The sequence below is a fragment of the Rhea americana genome, unplaced genomic scaffold, assembly GCF_003343005.1.
Source record: "Rhea americana isolate MKP2758 unplaced genomic scaffold, rheAme1 scaffold_211, whole genome shotgun sequence".
In the NCBI taxonomy this organism is placed as follows: Eukaryota; Metazoa; Chordata; class Aves; order Rheiformes; family Rheidae; genus Rhea; species Rhea americana.
Genome location: NW_028186269.1, coordinates 479,643 through 503,662, shown reverse-complemented (window position 1 = coordinate 503,662; position 24,020 = coordinate 479,643).

The following is a 24,020-nucleotide window of genomic DNA, read 5'->3' as shown; positions in this document are numbered from 1 at the left end:
GTTGCTGTAAAATTCAGCAGCCTATCTTGTGAGGACTAGTTTCTCTGATTTTCTGATAACTGTAATGCAGACAGTCCTACAAAGCTATTTTAGACATATGGCAAAAGCTATGTACCAACAGTTTTAGTCATCTTCCTTTTTTTCTTATTTTTAATCTTAAAGCTTTGCCAGTGTCACATTCCCTCATCTACTAGACATAGAATTTGTTGAGTCACAAATCTTTGGGGTAAGGTCTCTCCAAGGTAGTGGTTTTTTTGGAAGACTTTCAAGATGATGTTGGCAGGGTATTTTGGAGATGCAGAAATAAAGCTAGAGAATACTGGAAGGAATCTCTTTTGAGCTACAGGTCACTCTCAYGCACCAATGGTTAACTGTTGGCAATGGCCTGGCCCTTGAGGACTGCAGGATAATCACTTTTGTTTTTAATACAGGGAATTTTTTATTTAAACTCTGTTAGCTTGTTACTGCATGAGATTAAGCAGAAGTAAGTCTGACAGTGTTATGAGAACTAGAGGACTCAACGACATACCTTAAACTCAACAAACTGTACTATTCACTGATCTGACTGACTTTTTACTGTGCAAAGGCTGAAGTTTAGTCCAGAAGTTACTGTTTGCAGTTTTGCCAGCAGCACTATTTATAGTTTCAATCAATTTGAAATACATCAGAGTTGGACAATACTGCTGGGCATGTGTGCAGGTGGAGAACACATTTACATCCATCTACAGCCTGCTCAGACTCCATTCCATGGATTTGTCAGAGCCAGCCCTTCTGAAAAAACTTAACCAATATGTTTAAAGTCTCCTCATCTCCAGGAATCAAGAGAAATTTAACTGCTTCATGGATAAGGGATAGTGCTTGGAAATAACTTCCTGGCTGTTCCAGCGAATGGAAAGTGTGGGTGCCACTGGAAAAGATTATGGAGGAAAATAGGATGTGACTGAAGCAGAGAAAGAAGTGCTCATGCATACCCACCACAATAACTCCTCCAGGGCTCCTCTCTGTAGCTGATAAGAGCAGCTATACAGCTTTCATATGAAAACAGAAAAGACAGATTTTAATTTAAAATGTGGCAAATTTCTAAATAAAAGGAAGCATCAGGTTTTGTGAGAACTTCCAGTTAAGGTCTGGAACAAACTGCATTACAATTATGAGTCAAAGAAATTTGCTTAATTAGACTATATATTAGACATGTGTTAAGTTGAAAAGAAAAAAGTCTTTTTCAGATATTCACTAGTTAAATGACAGTGAGAAGACGTTCATCTCATCTAACTCAAGTTATCTAGAGTGCAGCTGCACACAGCTAAGATGATTGCTCCAGACTCCTTAACAGAAAAATAAGCACTTTTAAGGTATGATTCATGTGATCTATATTAGATGTCTACTTTCAGATGAGATGAATCACAGAGTAGAAGAGCCTCTGTTCTCCATTCACTGTAAAGGGAGTCTAGACAACTAGCTCAGATAAAGACATCAAGGATTAGTCAGAATAACCTCTTCCTCCGAACACAACAGATCACTGATAGGGAGCAGACTGTGGATATGAAGGATTTCATTTTGCACAGTTGAGGCTTTCAGATAGGGCTGCTCAGATTTTTAAGTACATTTATTTATTTATCTTTTATTAAGAAAGTCTTCTATTATCCTTCTAAAATTGTGTTTATTATCCATTTATTGATGTGCTTGCAAAATTTCATAACTTAGTCCCTGTAACATGCTTCAATTATTAAATTATCCTTGTGATATTTCAATAATTTGTAAAGTGTATGTTTTCGGTGTAAAATATTTCTTTAAAAATTTTGATAATAAGTAGAAGCTGGTTTTACTTTGAACTTATGAAGCTGAAACAACTTCAGACCTCTCTGGAATGGCACTTTCCCTTTTTTTAAATTAGTTCTACATAAGTGTGAGGCTTTTTATTTTAATCTATCTTCAGAAATCCAGCAGTTGTTTGCTACCAGAATATTCTAGGAGATCCACAGACTATATACCTAGTATTAGTCTACTAGGTAGTTTTAYTTGAATGGCCATGCTATTAAAATAAATTTGTAAATATAGATACCGCCTTATAGCTTTCAATAAGTTGTTCTGTGTGAAAGGAAGTAGATAGTAACTGAATGTTACTTCAGTATCATGTTTTGATATTTTACTTTTCTTTAGTGGTCATATGGTCACAAAAAAAGCTAGCAGATAAGCGATACTGAGAATGAATAGCAATCAACCCAAGAGGTTAGAATAAAACAGAAGAATTACAGAGATAAAAGATTATGATTAAAAGAGACCAAGTAACAAGACAGGCAGCATTAGCTGGARTTTGGAATCCTAATTGCATCGTTTGCTCTTTTTTGTGTTTAGTTTAGCTTAATTTATTCRTTTATGAAGGGGAGAATTGTAGTACTTTATTTTCTTTTTAAGGAACTAAAAATCTACTGCCTGAAGGGGAATGTGTAAGATCTGCCCAAAGCTGTTTGTAACTTAGTAGGTTTATGATAATGTGAATGTCATTGATGTATGTCAACATCTAATTTAGTTTAAATTCTGAGAGATGATAACYTATTTTTGTTTTGATATACATATGACTGTATACAAAAATTCCAYCAAATATTACCTGTTAAATAGTAAAACTAAGCAAATCTACAAATCTTATGCAGTATCAGTGTCCTTAAGTCTTGCAAACTGTAGTAAATTTCTGAGACCCTGACCTGAATTCCCAAGTTCATAATGAAGAGAAGTATTTTGCTCAGAGATGTTCAATAAAGCAGAAGAAGATGAATTATTCACATTAATCATCAATGAGAGAACACAGTGTGATGGAGTTGGAATCCAGTTGAGAAGACTTAGGTTAAATGTTAGGAAAAAACGAGATAAACTCTGAGAGTAGCCGGGAAGCGGTGCACACTGCCAACAGGGGTCATGGAATCACCATCCCTTGAGTGTTCAAGGCTAGGCCACCCATCTACTTGGGAATGGGTTAGGAGTAAAGCAATCAATCCTGCTGTGATGCAGGAAGATGGACTTCATGACCCACTGGCAGTATCTTCCAGGCTAAATGAGCCCATTATTCATGGGGCTAATAAAAAGTCAGAGGAGAAACCTCCTGGGGCGGGGTGGGGAGAGGGAAGTCAGCACTTAGAATGTGCTATTTTTGGTTTGGTTCTTTTCTTTACCTGATTTGCTTTAAATAACACATAAAAGGAAGGGGAAAGCATTGCATCTACTCATTTTTATTTGAAATTTTATTTTAGAAATGTTAGTTTTGTGAGATAGCTCAGTCTRGACTCAGATTCAAATTTTACACCAGGTCTTTCCCCTATAGAGGGATAAATCAAATCTGAATAGCAATAGCTAGTCCTGATTTATGGGATATATATATTTTTTTGTATCAGATTTGTCAAATATTGGGATGAATTGCCCTCTTTTCTACTATCCAAAAGTATGTATATATATATATTCTCCTACTTTCATCAAAACTGTTCTATGGCAAAGTTGTTCACTGAAATATAAAAATTAGATGCTTAAAGTGTTGGGTATCTCTCAGTTYACCAACTGAGCAGCCAGAAGGGTGGTACAGAACACTCCCTGCTCTTTACAGACTACAAAAGATAAATTCAAAGGACAGATCTTTAATCCTTTTCAGACTCCAAAATCCTGTTCAGTATTTACCTGTGTGTGTCAGGACTGAGAAGTGTTAATATACTAAGTGCAATTTTATTAGGCAAGCAGAACACTCCTTCTGCCTATAAATCCTACTGCAATGAGATAAAAATTAATCCCATCAGTAAGTGAACTCTACTGTTCTGTATTATCTGAATTTTACATGCTACAGAGTCAAACTTTAGGAAGCAAATGATAGGTCAGTGTGATTCCCATTCCTGGGAATCTCTCTTCAACAAAAGAGGGAAATATAAGTTACAGTTTTGAAAAAAAAAATAGATGTCTTTTTCAACTCTGTTGCATAACTCTAAGTATACAGTGCTAGGAAGTATATGCCTCTATGCTCTCAGCCCCGCCAAGCCAAATGAACTGGCGTGGAGGTAACACGTACCAGTGTCAGTGTGACATTCCTGTACATTCTCAAAGCCTCTAAGAACTGCTCTGTTTCCTGGAAATTATTATCACAGAGCTGACGTGGATAGTGCAGATCAAACATATTGGTACTCAAAATTTTAAGCCAGTCTGTGACATTGTTCTAGTAACTCAGTTCTCAAATATTCAAGCAGTCTTTATTTTAATACAACTTCTAATGCTTAACTAAAGAACAGAATAAATAAAAGCTGCAGCTGTTGCATTTAAGACATTCTAAAACTTGCTTTCCAGTAAAAAAAGTATATGATTTTATAAACCTTTTTAACCTCGGCAGCAATATTTCAAACTAACAGTTTATTCAATTAAAAAGGAACATTTAAAAACAGACAATATTTTTTAAGTATCTTAGCAACAGGTGATTGAATCCTTGCCCGGAACTATGAGACAAATTTTGCCAAATGGGCTGCATTCTAACGATATCTTTCATATAGCAAATGGAATAAATCTAATATTGTTTTGGACAAGTTACACAAATTACATCATAATGCAAAATTCTTTATATGTTTTCAACAACAATAGATGACGGACTCAGGAAAGAAGTGAGAAAAGAGGGCATTATTTTGTTTTCTCCAGCTGTGTTAGCTAAAAGCAGGTAGCAAGTTCAGACACTTGGCCCCAAAAACTCTGCTTTAATACTTCTCCCTTTCACATATACAGACAGCACATATGCTCCAGCTCTGTCCCCAGGGCCATTTCAAAGAATAAGAGAGGGTCTTTAAGGAAAGATTCATGAAGACTGTTGGAAAGGTGCCCTGTCCCTGTGTTAAGATGCCATGTAAGGGGTGGCTGAATCAGGACATGACATAGAACTTCCGTAAAAACATCACAGATCATGTGTAATCCTTTGATTTTGAGATATTTCCTCTAGAGATTGCTCACTGGTTCTGTAAAATCAACTTAAATCTGTAAGTGTGCAGTATTGTCAGGATGTTATCATGTCACAAACTCTTACTGAAAAGAAGGAAAGAGAGAGAGAGAGAGAGAGAGAGAGAGAGAATGCCACAAGTGCTTGTACTTTAGTTGAAGTTTGCTGCTACATAAATATATGGAATAATCCAATACCTGTGAATGGTCTTTGAGCTAGGACAGTAAGAACGGGGTTGAGCAATGCTTAGGTGTTATGGATGCAAATCCTATAGAATTATCACAATAACAGTAAAAACACCTACTGTTAATTTAACAAAAGAAAAACCTTTTCACAGTGGGCAAGAGGGCAAATGCATCTGTAGATAGAAGGCATTTTTTTTTCTCCCAACCAAGCATTGCCCCCAACTTGATCCCCTGCCTTATCTCTTTTTACAGAGAGATCCCTGCRTGCCTTTACCTCCTTCGCCAGGTGGAATGGGGGAATTCCTATGACAAGGGTCAACAAAGTGRGCTGTGACCAGAAAGTCCTACCTGAGGGAAAGATGAACTACAACAGACAAAAAAATGTGACCKGGCCATACCCAACCAATTGTCTCCTAGCAGCAGAATACTTAGCACTTCTTCCTAGGGAAACCTTTCCCTCCCATACTCCCTCACTGAAATCTTCACAGAAGAATGGTAATATATCAAAATTGTTATCTCATCCTGGGGGCTTTTTTCAGGCTAAAATGATGACAATGTTCAACTGTCTTTCCTGACTCTATCATTTTTCTTCCAGTCAGTAAGTTGCATCTATCCACCATCATCAGAGTCCTGAACAAATGCCTATGTTTGTGCCTTTTTTTTCTTTTTCTTTTTCTTTTTCTTTTTGGTGTGTGAAACAGGATGGAGTTTTCATCCATAGATCACAGAAACAGGACTTCTTCACCTTCCAGATTCTATCTTATAAGATTGCTCAGTGCTCCACTATCTGCCACTAGCAGAAATCAATAACTAAAGGTCATGTACAAAGATTATTGAAATCAACAGGAAAAAAAATGAAATCACTGAAAGACCTTCAATGACTTAATTATTTCCTTTTATTATGAGCAATATGGTTTAATACATAGAATACTGGACTGGAAGCAAAGAACATTGAGTTCTATTTTTAGCTTTGCCTCTGATTTGCAAAGGGATGTTGGCAAATCACTTCGTTTCTTTGCACCTGTTTCCCCTTTGTAAAATGATATTCCTCTTTGAAATGAGCTTTCTGATCTCCATAAAACTTAAATATTATTATTCCACAATCCTTCAATAAGTAATCCTCTTTATAAAATTCCAGTTACAGGATAAYTTGTGGAAAAGTTCCAAGTATACTGTACCTCAGATTGGCTAACTTTCTTTTCAATTGAACAGAATTCAGATTTTAACTTGGAAAGGAAAATTAAGGATATGTATGTATTTACACGGATCACGGTTTCTCGGGAGGTTATAATATGAATGTATGTGTAATGTTACATATTTGTTATGCTGCTTTAAAAAGTATAAGTGCTAGTTAAAGCAAGTTAATATTTGGAACAATGAGGTAATTCTATACACTTTAAAATTAAAACAATGGTATATATCCTGTTACTGCCAGATTCCTGTCATCCTTTAATTCAGCTTTTAGTCATATGATATCTCTAATGGGATATTTTCAGACTTTTAATGTTGAAAACAAGTTATAAGCAATATTCATACCAGCTGTATCATTGGGAGGTAAATTAATCAAGCATTTCAGTATAATAAAAAGAAACGACAAAAAAAGGAGATAGCTGAATTAATATGGAGGCAAAGACCAACTTTTTTCTTTCCACATCTTCATCGTAATTCAAGAAACATCATTATTTCAGAGGTGAATAAGGATACTTTTACAGATATCTGGACTGTTTGAGAAGAATGAAGTGTTTCCTACTTCCATAAGTGAAGAACATTTTGCCATGCTGTGATGCACTGTCCTTCCTCACCCAACTTGTTAAGCCTTTAAATATACAGCAAGAAGAGTTAATGTGCCAAGTCAGGCTTCCTTGGAACACCTCACTGGGTTCTCAAACACAAGCTGCTACACTAAACACAAACTCCTGCCTATGCACAAGAGAGAAAGTCTGAAGAGGACGAGACACTGTCAGCAAAGAAGAACAAAGTTCTGCAGGTAATGCTGAAAGCAAATAAGTCTGGAATGGATACCTCCAGAAAACCACAAAAGTAAGTTTTCCCATTGCAGAGGCTGTTGCCTGCAAGACATCTACAGATAGCACACATTCAATAAAGTCACAGTGATTTCTGAAGGGTCAGATGGTAAAGAACCTAGAACAGACTGAATAAATTGTAGGACTATCTCTTTAAAGTCTGCTTTTTTGAATCCAGAAAGCTAATGATGAGATATTTTAATGGGAAATGGGAGGAACTTTTTGTCTTATCAAATGTTCGCACTATTAGAGGAAAATGGAATTCACAGGAATTTCCAAGACATCATGTGAAAAAAAAGTTGAACTTCATCTGAGGATAGCTGTGGAAAGAGATGTATAGGTTAATCATAACCAATTTATCCAAGCTCATTTTAAAATTTGAAAGACTTCAGAAAAAAAAAGTGCAGAAAAATGAAAAGATCAGCCTGTGCTTATGTTTAAAATGGCCAGCATTTTGATGAGCAAAACTCTTTGATTCGATCTGCTGTTTTATTTTTAACTGCTTTGCTAATTAACTAAGAAACATGTCTGCTTGGTTAAGTGCAATACCACTTCATCCTTGCACTGTGCAAAAGTTGCAAAGAGTTCTAGCTAGCTCCTGTGGCAGACTGCTTCAAGTGACAGTACCCTGGTGCTTGCTCAAAAGCTGCTCCTAAAATAGCTTAATACTAAAAAWTAATTAACGCTAAATTAATAATGATTAATAAATAATGCTAAATTAATAGTGATTAATACTAAAAACAAGTTCAGGCCTCCAGGCCAGCTGATCTTCTTGGAGGAATCCTCCTCCAAATTGCTGTCTTCTGCTGTCCCAATGTCTAGTACCTCTAATCAAAGGATATGTTAACAATGCTCTGCAAGCAAGACAAATTCTCCACAAGTTCTCTAAACAACCTATGAGCACTCCCACACAGAAGGGAAAGGAGCAAAAAATGGTCAGTAGCTCAGGACTACTTATTTATTCCTCTCTTTTGAAAAATAAAGCTGGTTTTTATATGTTCTTTTTTATCCCATGTCCTTATCTCTTTTTGCAACATCTAATACAAAATAGTTAGAAGATGTCCCAATTGCTACTGCTTCTTTTTCATATCTCAACCTAATTAAAATGTTTGCTTTGAAACATCATTACACTTCATGTTATTCATGCAGACAAGCCTACTTTTGTCATATCTTGCAGTCTCTTGCAGACTCATAGTACTGGGCATTTAAATGCATTAAAATCAGTGCTTCAAAGGAACCTTGTATAGGATGAAGCCAATGTTCCTTAGCAGCTCTTGTAAAAGTACTTTGAAATATACAGGTGGTTAAAACAATAAGAATATGCAGAGTATTAACCAGCAATTTTTGATATAAACTTAATTGCCATAAATACCATAGTCGCGACATCGGAACAAGCTGGGAAAATCTATAGATCCACAGAAAGCATTCAAGTAGTTTGTTTCCCACAAACTAAGAAAAAGATAATATTTTAGAATTCAGAAGTCTGTATTCATATGCTCATTTTCAAAATAATAATTTCTTCTATGTTTAAATAAAGGAAAAATTAGAGAATCTTTCCCATTCAGCAGTTGCAGTGGAATAGTCTGTTGTAAGTTCCATTCCATAAAGTGACATTTCTTTTCCAAAATGAAATGTCTGAATGTTCTGCCAATCACACAGTCTAGTTGGCCAAATATTTTCTGCTGCATTGTACAAGAACATGGACACGTGTTCAGTGCTGGGCATTTTTGACTGATTTGACTTCAGAAAATATCGCTGACCAGAACAATGATTTTCACCATCTGGAACCTGCTAAAACTACAGTATTCATTCCTGATGTTTCATGTCTCAAGCTATCGTCACGTTCCTGAGGATAGCATGCACATCTTTAGATTGAGGTGAGGTTTCAGGAAACAATCCCTCTTCATTTTCGTTATGTATAAATGTTTAAAGCTATCTTTCCCTGTGTAATGCATAAAATTGGGACATCTTCTAAATGCATAAAATTTCCTCCCTCTGTATGCGCTGGGAAAGTGCGTTTTTTGAAAGGGCATCGAGATTGTTTTCTTCCACCCTATTGACCTTCTGAGAAACCAGGTAAATTATGTATAGAAAGTGCATATAGACAGCACAACCTTTTGGTTGCTCTACAGCACAGCTAGGTGAGGAAGAGCCCTCTCTATTCTCTTTACTCAATGCAAGAGGCTCTAATCTCTAGAATATTCAGAAATGAATTCTCATTTATGTTGTTTAAATTAGATACAAAAAAACTTTTCTGATGACTAAAGTGACGTGGGGATCAAGATATATGTAAAATGTCACATAATGCCAGAATATTCAGCTGTGCTTCTCTAAAATAAGGCATTAGGCTGGGCAAGGAATATGCCTGAGTGGTTCTGAGAACCCACAGCTCTAACTGATTCCAGCCAGTTTTATGCAGTCTTCAACATCTTTGATATTCAAGTCACTTTTGACTATCTCCTCTCTTCAGCCTCTGAAATCACAGGGGAGAGCAAAACCTCCATCTGGGGAAGAGGCAAAAGCTTGTTCTTTAAATACAAAATGTTCTTATCTGTAAGGCACCTTTCAATGGTTAGGCAACCAGTGTATATTCCCCCCCTCCAAATTTCCCTTTATCTGATCTTTTGTTTTGTTTTGTTTTTTAAGCTGAAGCATGATTTTAATTGCAATAGTCAAGAGGGTATCCCTGGGAGTACATTCCAGAGTGCTGACTGCATAGAAAACTGATCACAAGAGGAAAACACGTGTAGCCAGAGAGACATGTCGACCTCAAAAGTTAACTGTCGTGCAGAATGGAGCTCCACAGCCTTCTGCCACCCAGCAGAAATAGGAACGGAAAAGAGTTGTGGGGAGCTGATGACAGCAGGAGCCCAGCGAAGAGTGTGTGGAGGGGAAGACTGAAGGGACAGCAGCAGAGGGTAACGCGGCAGAAGCGCAGAGGGACACATGCAAGGCTGTTCAAAGACCAGCAGCACTGGAGAGACAGCACTGGAAGAGGACATCTGTAGAGCCGAGAAGGGACAACTTGGCACAGGGGACAGCGGCAAGGACCTGGGGGCAGTCTGGAAGGAAYTGCACTGTTTTGTGTGGATCAGCGCATGGGAAGGACGAGGGAGAGAAGAACGGTGAAGCTTACCTAATGGTAAGCTGGAAAACCCAGAGGGGCACATTCAAGAAGCTCGGTCTTTTAGTCCRTGTCCTACTTGCATAACCAAGAAAGATTTCCCTGCATCTCCCTGATGCGCACGTCTAAAAGGGAATGCTCTGTGCTTCCCTTGCTTTGAACAGCCCTCACAAGCTGGGAAGTGTGAGAGTAATAACTCAGGGAAACAGCCACTCACCAGTTTTAAGCAGCTTACCCATGATTCYCTTTATCTTATAATACCTTTGAGTTCCGTAGATTTGAGTTAAAAAAACTTCTCGTGTGACAGCTGAGTCCTTTTAAAGACAACAAAACGTTGCTGTTGACTGCAACAGAGCCAATATTTCTGCTTGTTTCTGTATTTTGGTTGTGCAGTGCTTGAATATGGAGGAACACGTGGATAGGGCTGTACAAGACACTTTGTTGAAAGATCTCTGAGCTGAAGGCTTAGGCGTGCATGCAGGAAGGTTATAGGTACGGAGCGCAGAGCAGGGTAGGCGCTGTGTAACTGCTGGCATGCACTGCACTCCAATTGCTTGGTCTGCCGTAGCGTCGCACGGATGTGCTCATTCGACTTTAGGCTCCATGAGTGGTTCATTTAGTTACTGCTCCTGTCCCATCTGTTACACGCTGTAGGCAGATCCTAATAATGCTTTCTGTTAATGCACTATTTGCAAATATAAGGCAGTAATAAGTCCTGATGTTTTGGATTCGGAGGGAAAATTTGGAGACTAATTACAGGAAAGTGGTTACTCTTCAATAACTGCTCACTGAAATGATCTAAAAATATGTATATATTTGCATTTCATGCCACCATTGTTTGCATTATTTGTAACTTAAGACTTGGTCTTACATTTTGACCATCTGGATGAGTACTGCATCTGAATTCTCTGGGGGTCTGAATACAATAGAGTGAAGGATGTATCTTCAGATTTGAAGTCATATTTATTGTTTTACTCCTCCAGTATCCTGTTCAATTATTAACTCCCTAGTTGTCTCCAGGTATCACTGTATTATCTTTAAATGTAGTTCCTAAATCAAAACTCTGGATCCAAGCACCCTGAACCCTGAACCCTGAATGCTGTTAGTGAAAGAAAATGATACTCCTAATGTCACATTTTTGACTCAGAAAAATAAATATGATCTTTTTGAGACAAGCTGCCTTTATGGTCTACAATAAGAACATACATACTTTTATATTTCAAAGTATACACTGAAAGGATGATAAATTATTAAATGAGATATTCTTAAAGTTAATTTGATAGATTAACAGCTAGTACAAGATATATGTGATGCAATCAAACAAACAGATGAAGTTTTAATTTGAAAGTAAAAGTTGTTTATATAGCTGCTGATTTTAAAATGTTAGAAGTCAAATAAAAACTCCTCCAAACTATTTATATGATTAAGATATATTTGCAAAATGCTTTCAAAATGAAGCACTGAATAAAAAAGATAGTAAAACACAATGATTTCTGAAAGCATTAAAAATATCATATGTCAGTGATACCTACTTTGTTCTTCTCACTTGGGACCTCACACACTGATAAGAAAGGAAAAGCGTTATAACCCAGAAGTAAAACTGTTGCATGATTATAACCCTGACAACCTCCTCCTAATGAGCTTCCCTGCAGATAGGGAGAAGAAATAGCTTTGATCTCTCAGAGTGAAGGATCTGAATGAACCACTGTTTTAAGGAAAGGAATCTGATTAGGCCTACTCTCCTAGTAATCAAAGTCACAAGCTACCATTTGAGGTATTTGTGAAATTCAGATAAGATTAGTTACTCTTTGGATAAGCCACTGCAGTCAGTAGGAGCTAATTTTGTCTGGGATATGAGCAGAGAAAGTAACACAATGGCAAATGAACAATTGTCTTGCTGAATATTTTACAGGATACAGATTTCCTTTCAATAGGAAAATGTAAAGATCTATTTTAGAGATTTGTAATCACTTTCATGATTAGCAAATCCATCTCATCATCATCATCATCTTTGCTTGAGAGTGTGCTTTGAGCTGCGGGAAATTTAAAGGAAATGTAATCCCATCTCTAAGTGACCTAAATTATGTAAAAATAGGGACATATTTTTTTTTTCTTAAGACAATTTCACTAAAGTTTGTTAAACTGCCTTATTTACACTACAACCGTATTTGACTGGACAATATCGCTTACATTTTGTATAAGTGGATATTAAACAGACATGTATACATATATTCTGAATATATAGGTTTATATCAGTTTCATCTACTTTATCATTTATTGACACTACTAGAAATGGGCCAAATAGCATCTCCAGAATTTTCAGTCTGGGATCTGACTTACACATATATAGATGCCTATTTTAGATCATTTATAGGAATGGGTATTTATGGAAACAGGCTACATCTGAGTGAGGAGCGTCAGGATCGCTCAGCCTGAAACAAAGACTTTTCTGAACCGAACCAAAATTCAGACTTGAGCCAGAGCAGCTCTCTGCTGTTGTAATACAATAGTAAACAATAAATACGATACATCATTTTTGCTGATTAACAATTTTAATCAGGACATCCCTGAAAAATGATAGTGGTCATTTTTGTATACAAAGGAAGTAAGATGAGTTTGAGTAAAAAAAAAAAAAAAAAAAAAAAAAAAAAAAGAAAGAAAAAAAGTTAGTTTTAGATGATTTTAATTTTTTGGAATAAGTATATCTTTACAAAATAATACTGACTGTTTTATTATGTGATAAAATCTGTTCAGTAAAACTATTCTCATTGTTAAACAAGGGTATTCTCTGAACAGATTCTGACACTATGGGTCATGCAAAGGACTCAGAAATATATATTTTTTTCTTTTGAAGTTATTATAAAGCTATTATATGTTAATTTCCATCAGATTTTGAGACAGATTTGTAGAAGAGGAAGGGCTGCAAAGATCAGTGACCTATTTCAAGCTGTCATTGTTATTTGTGGTCCGCCAGAAGCAACTGATAACAGAGTATTATCTGCTAAGAGAAAAGGAGGGCAAGAAAGGGCTTGTGTTTTGTTGTTAGTTTAAAATGAATTACCTCCATCAAATGCAGCCTTGAGAATTTAATTAAGCAGCTGCCTAAATACTGATATTTAAGGATGTTAGGCATCCCATGTCAGCCTACTAAACAAATGGTACAATAAAGATGCAAACTGCTTTGTTTGATTGGAGGCTGAGTTTTTCCACTCCTTAGTTCTCAAACCATCTGGCTGTGTTTGGAGAATGTGGGATGGTAGCTACGCTGACTCTTATCTAATGATAAGACCCTCACTGTCAAACATGTGCACCAGAAAGCAAATATTGCACTCTTATAGGCTGACAGAGTATTCTTATTTTTTTCCAGTGAAAGAATATGTTTTGGAAAAAAAAAAGTCCAGAGGCTAAATTATATTTTTATCAGTATTCTAAAATTTCCAGATCCTGCAGTTCCAATACAGAAACAGTGAATTTGCTTATAGAGGGAGGATTTTTCCAGTTATACTTAGAAGACAAGATAATTTGAGGTTTCTCAGTTGTTTTACAACTAACCCCAGTCTTAAAGGGGGTCTGAGTCTCAAAAAAATCTGAAAAAGAAATGGAAATCTTTCCAAGGGGTTTTCAGCTCAGGTAACAGAAATTAAAAGCCCTTTATGGAAATGTTGGCTCTAGGAATTCAAATTCACAGCCCTTTACAACTTTTCCCCTGCCAAAAATCTCACATCACATCATTTCCTCATATTCTCACTCTACAGTACCAGTCTGTACTGCTTCCACTTTCATTTCCATCTTCATTGTCCACATTGCCCCTTCAAACTAAGGTATTTTTCTACCACTGCACCTCATATAACACCATTTTTTTCATTTACTTTCCCATCAACAGCACATTTTTTTGAGGTCCTGTTAGAGGAAAATTCACATTCAAATCCATTCTGTAGCAGCTTCACTTCTATTTTATATATGAAAAAATAATACAGTGGAAGAAGAAACCAATTGTCCCTTGACCCTTGCAGCGGGGCCTGGAAATGGAGAAGAAGAGCTATGCCAACGCAGCCCACAGCTGTGCTCTGAGAAGCACGAACAGCTCTCGTAGGGTACAAACTACAGTTTGAGTGCTTCTAGACAAAATAATTTACCCAAACCAATGATAGAGAGAAGGATCAGACTGGTTTAGAATATCCCTACATATTATTCTAATATATGTGGAAAGGGCTGTTTACAACTGACTGGCATCACTGGGCTTTACAACCAGTGCTGAAAGCCAAACACACCTACAAGTTTTGGCAACAAGCATGAGTTCAAGAGGAAGCAGCAATGATTAAGGGAACATCAGAGTCCAACTTCTACTCACCATTTTGTAAGGCTATTTTKTAACTTGACCTTGACCATGCCAGTGTTATTCACAGTTCTGTAYTGTCTACATCTCAAGAGCTTGTTAGTCATAAAACTTCTCAGAAGGAAACTATTTGATATATCAAGTATAAGATATATAAACCTACATATTTCTTTATCCCATATCTGTCCATTGGTACTCTTGCACTTTAGCTCAAAAACATTTAATTGCCCTGTAAGATCCAAGAGGGCTAAAATAACTCAGACTACTCAGTCCAGAAGACCTGGTAACAGTTTCAGTGATACATTTCTACATTTTGTTTAAGGGTTGTTCTCACATAAAACTTCAAGGATCATAAATACAAGAATCCATTATTTTCAAACTTCATTGTTTTTAAAGTGATAACTTTAAAATTGAAAAAGAATTATTCAGAGATCTGATTAAATATTTTCATACATATTATTTCCCCCAGGGGAAAAAATATATATATAGAAAAATACTGTCTTATTGGACATCTTCTTTTTTTAATTTAAAAACTTAAATTAAGATATTTTATTTGAATATTCAAACAAAATTTAATCCAAAAGAAACAAGTCAAAGTGTTCTGAGTTAAGAGAGAGTTTCAGTTTTGATAAATACTGTTGTTCAAAATAATTGGAGGAAAAATACAAGTTTTGTTCAGGTCTAGTTGTCTATTTTTCACATCAACAAGTAATTCAGTGTAATAGGAGCAGATCAATATATTAAAGCTGTTGCTTCTAGACCTGCATACATCTCTGTTATATAAGGTTGAGGCTATTTCTTCAGCTTAGATTTAGTCTAGTTCCCTGGACTGACTATCCACTACAAATACAATTTAGAGGTTTGTGGGAGAAGTGTCCATTGAAGATTGTAGATGATGGGCTCCTATATCTGTAAAAGTTGGCATATAAACTCCAATCTCTTAATAAATTCCAAAATAGTGTAAAAGTACATTTAATAGCTTGAATTTTCTGTTGAATATGATTTGTCTTTGACAGCACTGTAGTCTTATTTTGTTCCTTTTTCCCAATTCATAATTTTCTGAAAATAATTCATTTTTTTTCCAAGTGCCACTTTTTATTTTAAATTGCTTGATGAAGTTTGAAAGAATTTGTGCTCTTCAAAAGAAAGGTGTGTCACTGATTTTGACCATTCGTATAAAATTYGATAGGATTTTTCTTTTGATTCCAGCAGCATAACTCTCCCCAAATGTTTCTCCTGATGATTTTTGTTTTTCTTTACTAGAAGTAAGAAAGAAAATGCTTTCCATTGTATTTCTCTATTTGGCTCTGGAAAGGATGGTCCTCTGCTTCCAAAGGGGAGGATATGTCCTTTTTATATGAGCAATTGAGAAGTTGTTCCTGGAATGAAAGAAGTTGGGGGTCAGAACCTCTAATGTTAAACACTGGGGGATATGTCTCATTGTGTCACTGGACACACTTATGTATGTGCTTATTTTCTGTTAATCCATTAGACGTTAAACTCATTTAACGTCTCATGTATTCCTAGGGTCAAAAACTTAAGTGACTCCCTTATTGCAGCGATTGCAGTAATGATCCCATCCWGGTGGATGCTGGATGCCTGCTAACTGGCCAGCAATTGCACAATCAGATCTTATGCTTTTCCCATATCTATTGCTCCCTGATTTATCACATGAAACCAGGTTAGATACCAAATGAGCTCATTTTACAGGTGCACGCATATAAAGGCTGTGCTCCAAGAATGTACATTGACTGTAGTGTGTACTAGTTGCTTTGGCAAAAATGAGAAAAGATAACCATTATCTGGAGTATATGTATGAATACTCCACAGCAACGTAAGTATGCTATAAGCTGCGGAAGCCTTCTTAAATCTAAAAGCATCACTTAAAACAAGTGAGTATTGAGCAGTCTGGCCCCAAATCTCCACCCTATGTACAAATTCAGTATCAGATGCYTTTCATGAGTATTATTATTGCCAGCACTCACATTCCACAGACAACATCTGCAAACATACTTTAGATGTAAAATGAAAACCTGTTTTTGTTACTGACTCTCAGGTAAATGCCCCAAATGCAAAATCTATGCAGCATCCATATCCAATATTGCCACTCAAAAAGAACTAACTTGAGAATGGATATTCCCAAATTGGCTATGTAGTGTTGATAAATTGGTATCAAAGGGCTGTGAGGATTTTATTTAGAGAGATKACTTTCTTTTGGCAGTCATAAAAGCTAATAAGATTTTTAACTCTTGGCTAAGAGACTTCCAAGGGATTCTGTTTTGAACAGTAAGAGAAATAGATACTTCTTTTCAAGATGCATAGAGYTTATTACTATTGCTTAAGAAGCCTTTGGTTTTCATTATGTGGCCTATAGTCACCTTTCAAAATGTGAAAATGCATACAGCATGCAGCAAAGTATTTTTTTTTTCTCAAGGGTTTTAGAATTGATCTTGTATTAGCAGGTTAAGCTTATTCATTTCTAGGAGACATGACTGCCCAAGGAAAAAAAGAATTTGAAGGTGAAAAGGTTATCAGCTGAAGAAAATTGTCCTGACACCAGTCTACTGCAATCCTGGACAGAAGAATTATGTGATTTGTAAAGAAATGTCTTTGGAAAATTTTCCGTGACTAAGAGAAAAAAAATGTCAATTTTTAGAAAACTTTACTGTCTTGCATTTGTGCCTCCCATACTCAAAGAAGGAAAATTTCTATTTCACTTTTATAAAAGTGAAAAAAAAAGCCTCCTGATAAAAAGGCTTGTGTATATGTATCTATTTCTATGTGCACATACACATTTTCCATGTATGCACAGAAAATATGTATATCTGCATATAAAGTAAATCAATAGTTAAATAGTTTGTCTTGAAGTGTGTTGGTCTCTCAACACACTAAGCAGACTCCATCAAGGTTAGGTCAAATACTTTAACCTGCTCAATTTTAAACAGTAGTAGATCTCAGTTTTATTAGATGTGTTTTACAAAGGCAAATATTTTTCACTGTGATACAGCAAGCATTGGGTTTGTCCATAAGCTTTAAATCAGGTGGCAGAAGATTTTCTTGCTGCTATGGATAAATATTATAAAGAAGAAAGRAAARAAAAGCCAGAAAACAAAGCAAAACTCCCTTTTCTTTCCAGTGTAGCAGTACTGAGCTGGGAATTACATGTGGTTTTATAAACTTCCTGCTTTACCATAGGTAAAGCARTTCTTTTGTAAGAAGGGAGATTAAAACAGATATAAGTATTAGGGCAATACCATGGCCATGAGTGTGTGGTAAGGACTGAATGAGGCATTCAGCAATTTAAGCTTTTTCCTGTCCAAGACCTGAAACTGTAGGCTAAGCAAGTGCAGCAAATCCACAGACATCTCTGGAGCCATATCAGGACCTACACTAGGGCATATCATATATGGCATAGCATAGATAGGATATGCCTTGACTCCGACATATTAAGAAGGTGGCCCCCACCTGCCTGACCTTGCAGCTGTCACAGTCATGCCCACGCCCTGTCTCCTACCTCCGCTGGGCTAACCTTGACCTGGCCTCCAGCTCAGTTTCTGGCCAACATGGACTGCCCCATTGCCTGGCYTCATTGGGTGGTCAGTGGTGCGTCTGACCCTGCAGACCCTGGCCCTGATCCTGACCCAACTTGCTGCTCTGCATCCCAGCTCCTTGTCAGTGAGCTCACTACTTGTGCCTCCCTYGCTGCTGGGCTTGCTCCCGGCTCATCTTTAATTGCGGAGTGACCGACTCACACTGCCTCTGATGTTTCCCTCTAAAAGAGYGAGGGTGCACTCAGACTGCTCATTRCCAACAGTCCCAGCCCCACGCCAGCTCCCAGTTTGTGACCAGGGACCAGAAACACTCTGAGTGAGGGGAGCTGAGCCCTGCCAGCATGGTGTCAAGGACCATATCAACAACGGCACTGCACCGCAGATTCACAGAAAGGTTGAGGTTGGAAGGGACCTCTGGAGATCACCTAGTCCAACCTCTTTGCTCAAGAAAGATCACCAAGAGCACGTTGCACAGGACTCTGTCTAGATGGCTTTTGAATAGCTCCAAGCATGGAGACTTCACAACCTTTCTGAGCAACCTGTCCCAGTGCTCAGTCACCCTCACAGTAAATAAGTTTTTCCTCATGTTCAGTCAGACCTTCCTGTGTTTCAGTTTGTGCCCATTGCTTCTCGTCCCATTGCTGGGTACCACTGAAAAGAGGCTGGTCTCACCCTCTCTACACTCTTCCTTCAGATGCTAATATACATTGATAAGATCCCCCCCAAGCTTTCTCTTCTCAAGAGAACAAGCTGGTCTGGCCTCACAGTGTGACCCTGTTGTGTGCAACAGGTTGGACCAGACACCTCCTGAGATCTCTTCCAGTGTGAGTTATTCTGTAGTCTTATAATGCTACAAGTTCAAACTGAATCATGAGTAATCAGGATTTTGTGTGTTTATTTGTAGTAAATGCTCTAACCTTAAATCTATCATAAAAAATGTAGCTTTATTAAGGACAATTACCCTTTTTTTTCCCTGCAGTGGAAGGCTCATGTTTTAAATCCAGCCTCAAGTTAGTGCTGCATTTTATGTTCAAACCAGAAAAAATGTCAGAAAGAAATAAAGACAAACCAGATCCTCAGCAGTTGCCTAAATCTAGGCTTATTTCTATTGCACAGAAGCCAACCAAACTAGCATTAGGGCAGTGCCATCAGACTAGTCTGCCAGAGTAAAACCCTTAGGCCTAGCTGCTGCTACCAGAAAACCCCAGACAAATGCCTGTCAAAGAAATGGCCCAGGGCTTACATATTGTTATTGTGGAGGAGGGAACGATGACACAGTTTCCTGCATAATATGCATAAATGTGTTCCCTGAAGCATCTCACTCCAGTGGGTATAAGGAGAAAACCCACTGCAGAAAAGTTATTTCTTTTGCCTAAGGTGTCACTATAAATATATTTATTATTTTTTTCTTTGTTCTACATTCAAATGCTGGATCCCTATATTGATCTTACAACAGCATGAGGGTGCCATAAGCATGCAGAGTTTGCCATCAGCAAGGGTAGAGCTGACAGAAGTTGGTGGAGGAACCTCAGGAAAGGTGATACGATCTGCTGTGGTCAAAGAACGGTGCCAAGAACTAAGTCTATGTCTCCTGACTCCCTCTTCTGTGGACTGCACCCTCCCTTCTCAGCTAATTCCTGTTCAGAGAGATTGTGCTGCTTACACTTCTGTGTAATTACAGGAAAAGTGAGTGCTATGTGTACTCACACAGGTTCCTAGTCTTACTGACATCCTTTGGGAGAAAGTCATATATATCTCTTACAATTTATGTCAAATTCATAATTCTAATGTCACCTCATATACACATTTGTTACAAAGTCTCCAAAAGATATTTTTCCCAGTGCATTGTCTCRCTTTCTCTCAGTCTTAATCAGTCTAACTATTCATGCACTGTGAGTTTTTTAGGGGTAGGCTTTCACTGTGAAATAGATTTAGATTATCCCAAGTAAGCTGGGAGATTTAGCCTTATAAAGAGGAATTGATTAAACTCTAACAGAAGAAATGTTATTTATGATGACAATAAGCACATAGACAAATTCTATAAAAGGATTTGTAACCGTGCTTTAAACTTTATGGGTCTCTCCTGGAATGTGCAACAAAAATCTATTAGCAGGTAAGGCTATACTAATGAGCTTGTCTTCAGATCTGCTGAATGATGCAGGTGTATTAGTAGTTATTTTTATTTCATAGACATGGTAACAGAGTTTATAATTCTGCTATACTAAATTCTGTACATGGCTGTATTAAGAGTCATTCTGACCCAGAAGAATTTACAAATCAAATCCACAAGAAAAGCAAAAGACTTTAAAATGGGAAAAAATGCAAATAAAAATAAAAATAATAAAAAAAATCAGAGGTAATCTAGCAAGTTGGAGTTTGGCCAGTTTTATGCTTTGCTCCCTGATTAGGCATGCTGTCTACTGAAGAAGTAGAGATCATCTTGAATCTAGAAGACTAATCTATACAAGGTGAAGTAGATTCTGCTCTGTTACATTTGTATGATTCCCAGAGAAAATCACACAGAAGTAAATGGAAAAACCTGCAGTTTGTACTAGCATACTAGACTAGGATACATCCTCAGGTTTGCAGTAATAAAGCATACTAAGCAGCCAAAATGGACTTGATGYGACAGGACCAGAGGTTTAGGAGCAAAACTTGTCCCTTTGGACAATGTAACCATTTCTGCCACCTCAGTGTGACTGATGTATTAATCATCCAGGTCTTACTCTAATTTAATATATCTGACATGCACACAAGTAGCACGATGGCAGAATACCAGCACCAGGTACTTTTAAAACAGATGGCTGTTTCACTCAGCTCTCTTATTTAAAGTGCATGAAAATGGTGTTAGGCTGTGAGCAAATGACAGCAGCACAGAGGCCAAAAGAATGCTCTTGCATGAGGTAGAAATGTTAAGTTTTGTTAGTGTTTGCCATGAATTTTGTCCTAGTGCCAGAATGGTTTCCATGCAGACTTCTAGTAGAGCGAAACAGAAACGAGGGCTGTGCTACAGTTCTTTCTCTCTCTCTGGCAATTTATCCGTATGATACCAATCTCTGAAACGTCTAGTCCTTCTCTGAAAATGCAATACAGCTAAGATAAACAGTGTTCCTCTATAGAGAAAAGACGGAGGGATAAACACAGATTCTAAAATGGCAATCACTCAATTTCATACTGAAAAAWTTCTTACTAGAAATGGAAGTTCGATGTCAGGAGAAGAAAGTAGAGAAGAAGCCATTTCTCTGTCTTGGAACAACTGAGGACTTGAAATTTATTTCACCACAGGAAAAGAGCTGCTGTTTCTAGAGTTCTCTGTAAATAAGTTCATCTATAAAATACAGTGTCTCTGTGTTCAGTATATCAGAACCTATTCTGCTACCTTTATTTTTCAAAATAATTCTTGATAAAATAAATAGACCCTAGTTGAAGAGRACTTATCCTTCAGTGAGGGCTAGAAGGCTTAGTGTACATAAGAATAAGCAATTTATGCAGGAATTAGAGAGAAGCAAAGGAAAAGATAACAACAGTTGAAATATTTAGCAGCTAAGACAACAATAACATCAGAAACATATAAACACCTCTCAAAACCAAAATATTTACAGCAATACAGCAGCTATTTGTCTTTGCAACATGTGAAAGACCATCCCTAATTTCCCGCTGCAGAATGCTTCTTAACATTCTTCCTTTGAAACCTGGTGGGAGTAACAAAACTCCTTCAAATGCATTCACTTCTCAAGGCCAAAACTGAGACTGCAATATATTTCATTACATTTTGGAAGCTAGTTCAGAAGGTCTAGCAGGCATTTCTTGTTTTAATCCTCTCACCTTCAGAAGGAAATGTAGTTGTGCCATATGCTGCAGGGGGTGGGTGAGAGAGGGAGGATTCTTTTTTTTTTTTTTTTTTTTTCCCCAGGGATAAATCCACAGAGATGACTTAATCTTTATTTAGACATCTAAAATCAAASCTGGTCATCCTTTGCTTGTCATAGGTAAAAGAAAGAAAYAGATATCTCCTAGGGGCACAATCACTTCAACCTCTGGTTGGCATCTGAGGTTCTGCCTAAACTGGGGTATATGAGAAAATTCTGTGCATGTCGCAGCTATCACTTGMCTCTGTAGTAAATGAGATCTGGGTGCTTACTTGCTGCCTTCCTCACTCTCGTTTCTATGTAGAAGAAATGGATATATGGTCTACCYACCATCCTTGAAAGAAGTAAAATCACTAGAGATCAGTTTAAGTGTAATAAAAGATAAYTGAGATGATTTGTTACCTTAAACACTTGACAGTTGTCTCCAAAGAGACATWAAGAAGACTTTTAGCCTTAAAATAATGGAAGTGTACTCAAGGTCACCCAAAGTAAATTTCGATGTGTCGATCAACTTGCATTCTATGATTTATTTTACGTTATATTAGACATTTTTTACACTGATTATATGGAATGATGTAATCTTTGACACGAGTATTCATTCCATAGCATGAATAATTCTTGTATCTGCTTATTTAGTTTCTCCTTCATGTGCACCAAATAGAGGAGTTAACTCCTGCTAGGTATAATCACTGGAAACACATAGGTCAGAATTGATTCACTAGAATGAAAATCTACACTAATAAAGGTTCTACAGCCAAAATAGAAAAACATTGTTTTTCATTATACCACAGAAAATGATTATGGTTTTAAATGCTTTTCCTTGACTGGCTTTATTCTTCTCAAGAAGCTCAGTTGAGGCTTCTATTTTGTGAAAAATGTTTTAAAAATTTTCCTATTTTACCAAGTAACTGTACACAGATCAAAAATTTGTGAATAAATGTGTTGCCTAGTTTTCTTTAAAAAAAGTTGCTGTTAGATGCCAAGGTTAGATTCCATTAACTCTCAGGTTAATAGAACTTTTTAACTGTACTACAATGTATATTGCTAAACAAAATTTAGAGTTTTCTTATCATTTAGAATAAGTTTAGAATTTCTTTTTCCTATTGTCAATAAAACCTTTTTCTCTCTTTTAGCAAAGACTGGCAAAATTCTCACACAACTTCTCAAGATTAGATTAAAACAAAATTTTTGAAGTTTTTTGTAGGAAAAGCAGTGCAAGTCCAAATATTCACAGAAACACAGAATGGTTGAGGTTGTAAAGCACCTCCGGAGATCATCTAGTCCAACTCCTTTGCTCAAGAACAGTCACCTAGAGCATGTTGCACAGGACCCTGTCCAGGCAGCTTTTGCATACCTCCAAGCACAGAGACTCTACAATCTTTCTGGACAACCTGTTCCAGTGCTCTGTCACCCGCACAGTAAAGAGGTTTTTCTTCATGTTCAGATGGAACTGCCCCTGTGTCAGTGCCCACTGTATGTCATCCTATCACTGGGCACCACTGTAAAGAGCCAGGCCCCACCATCTCTACACCCTCCCTTCACATACTTCTACACATTGGTAAGATTCCCCGCTCAGTTTTATTTTCTCCAGGCTGAACAGTCCTAACTCTCCTAGCTTCTCCTCATAGGAGAAATGCTCCAGTCCTTTCATCATCTTAGAAGCCCTCCACTAGACTTGATCCTGGAGCACCATGTTTTTCTTCCACTGGGGAGCTCAGAACTGGACACAGTACTCCAGATATGGCCAGCCAGGCTGAGTAGAGTGGCAGGATCACCTCCCTTGATCTGATGGCAATGTTCTTCCTAATGCAGCCCAAGATACCCTTGGCCTTCTTGGCCACGAGGGCATATTGTTGGCTCAGGGTCACCTTGTCCAGCAGGACCCCCAGGTCCTTCTATGCAGGGCTACTCTCCAGTAGGTCATCCCCCAGCCTGTCTTGGTGCATGGAGTTATTCTTCCCCCAGGTACAAGACTTTGCA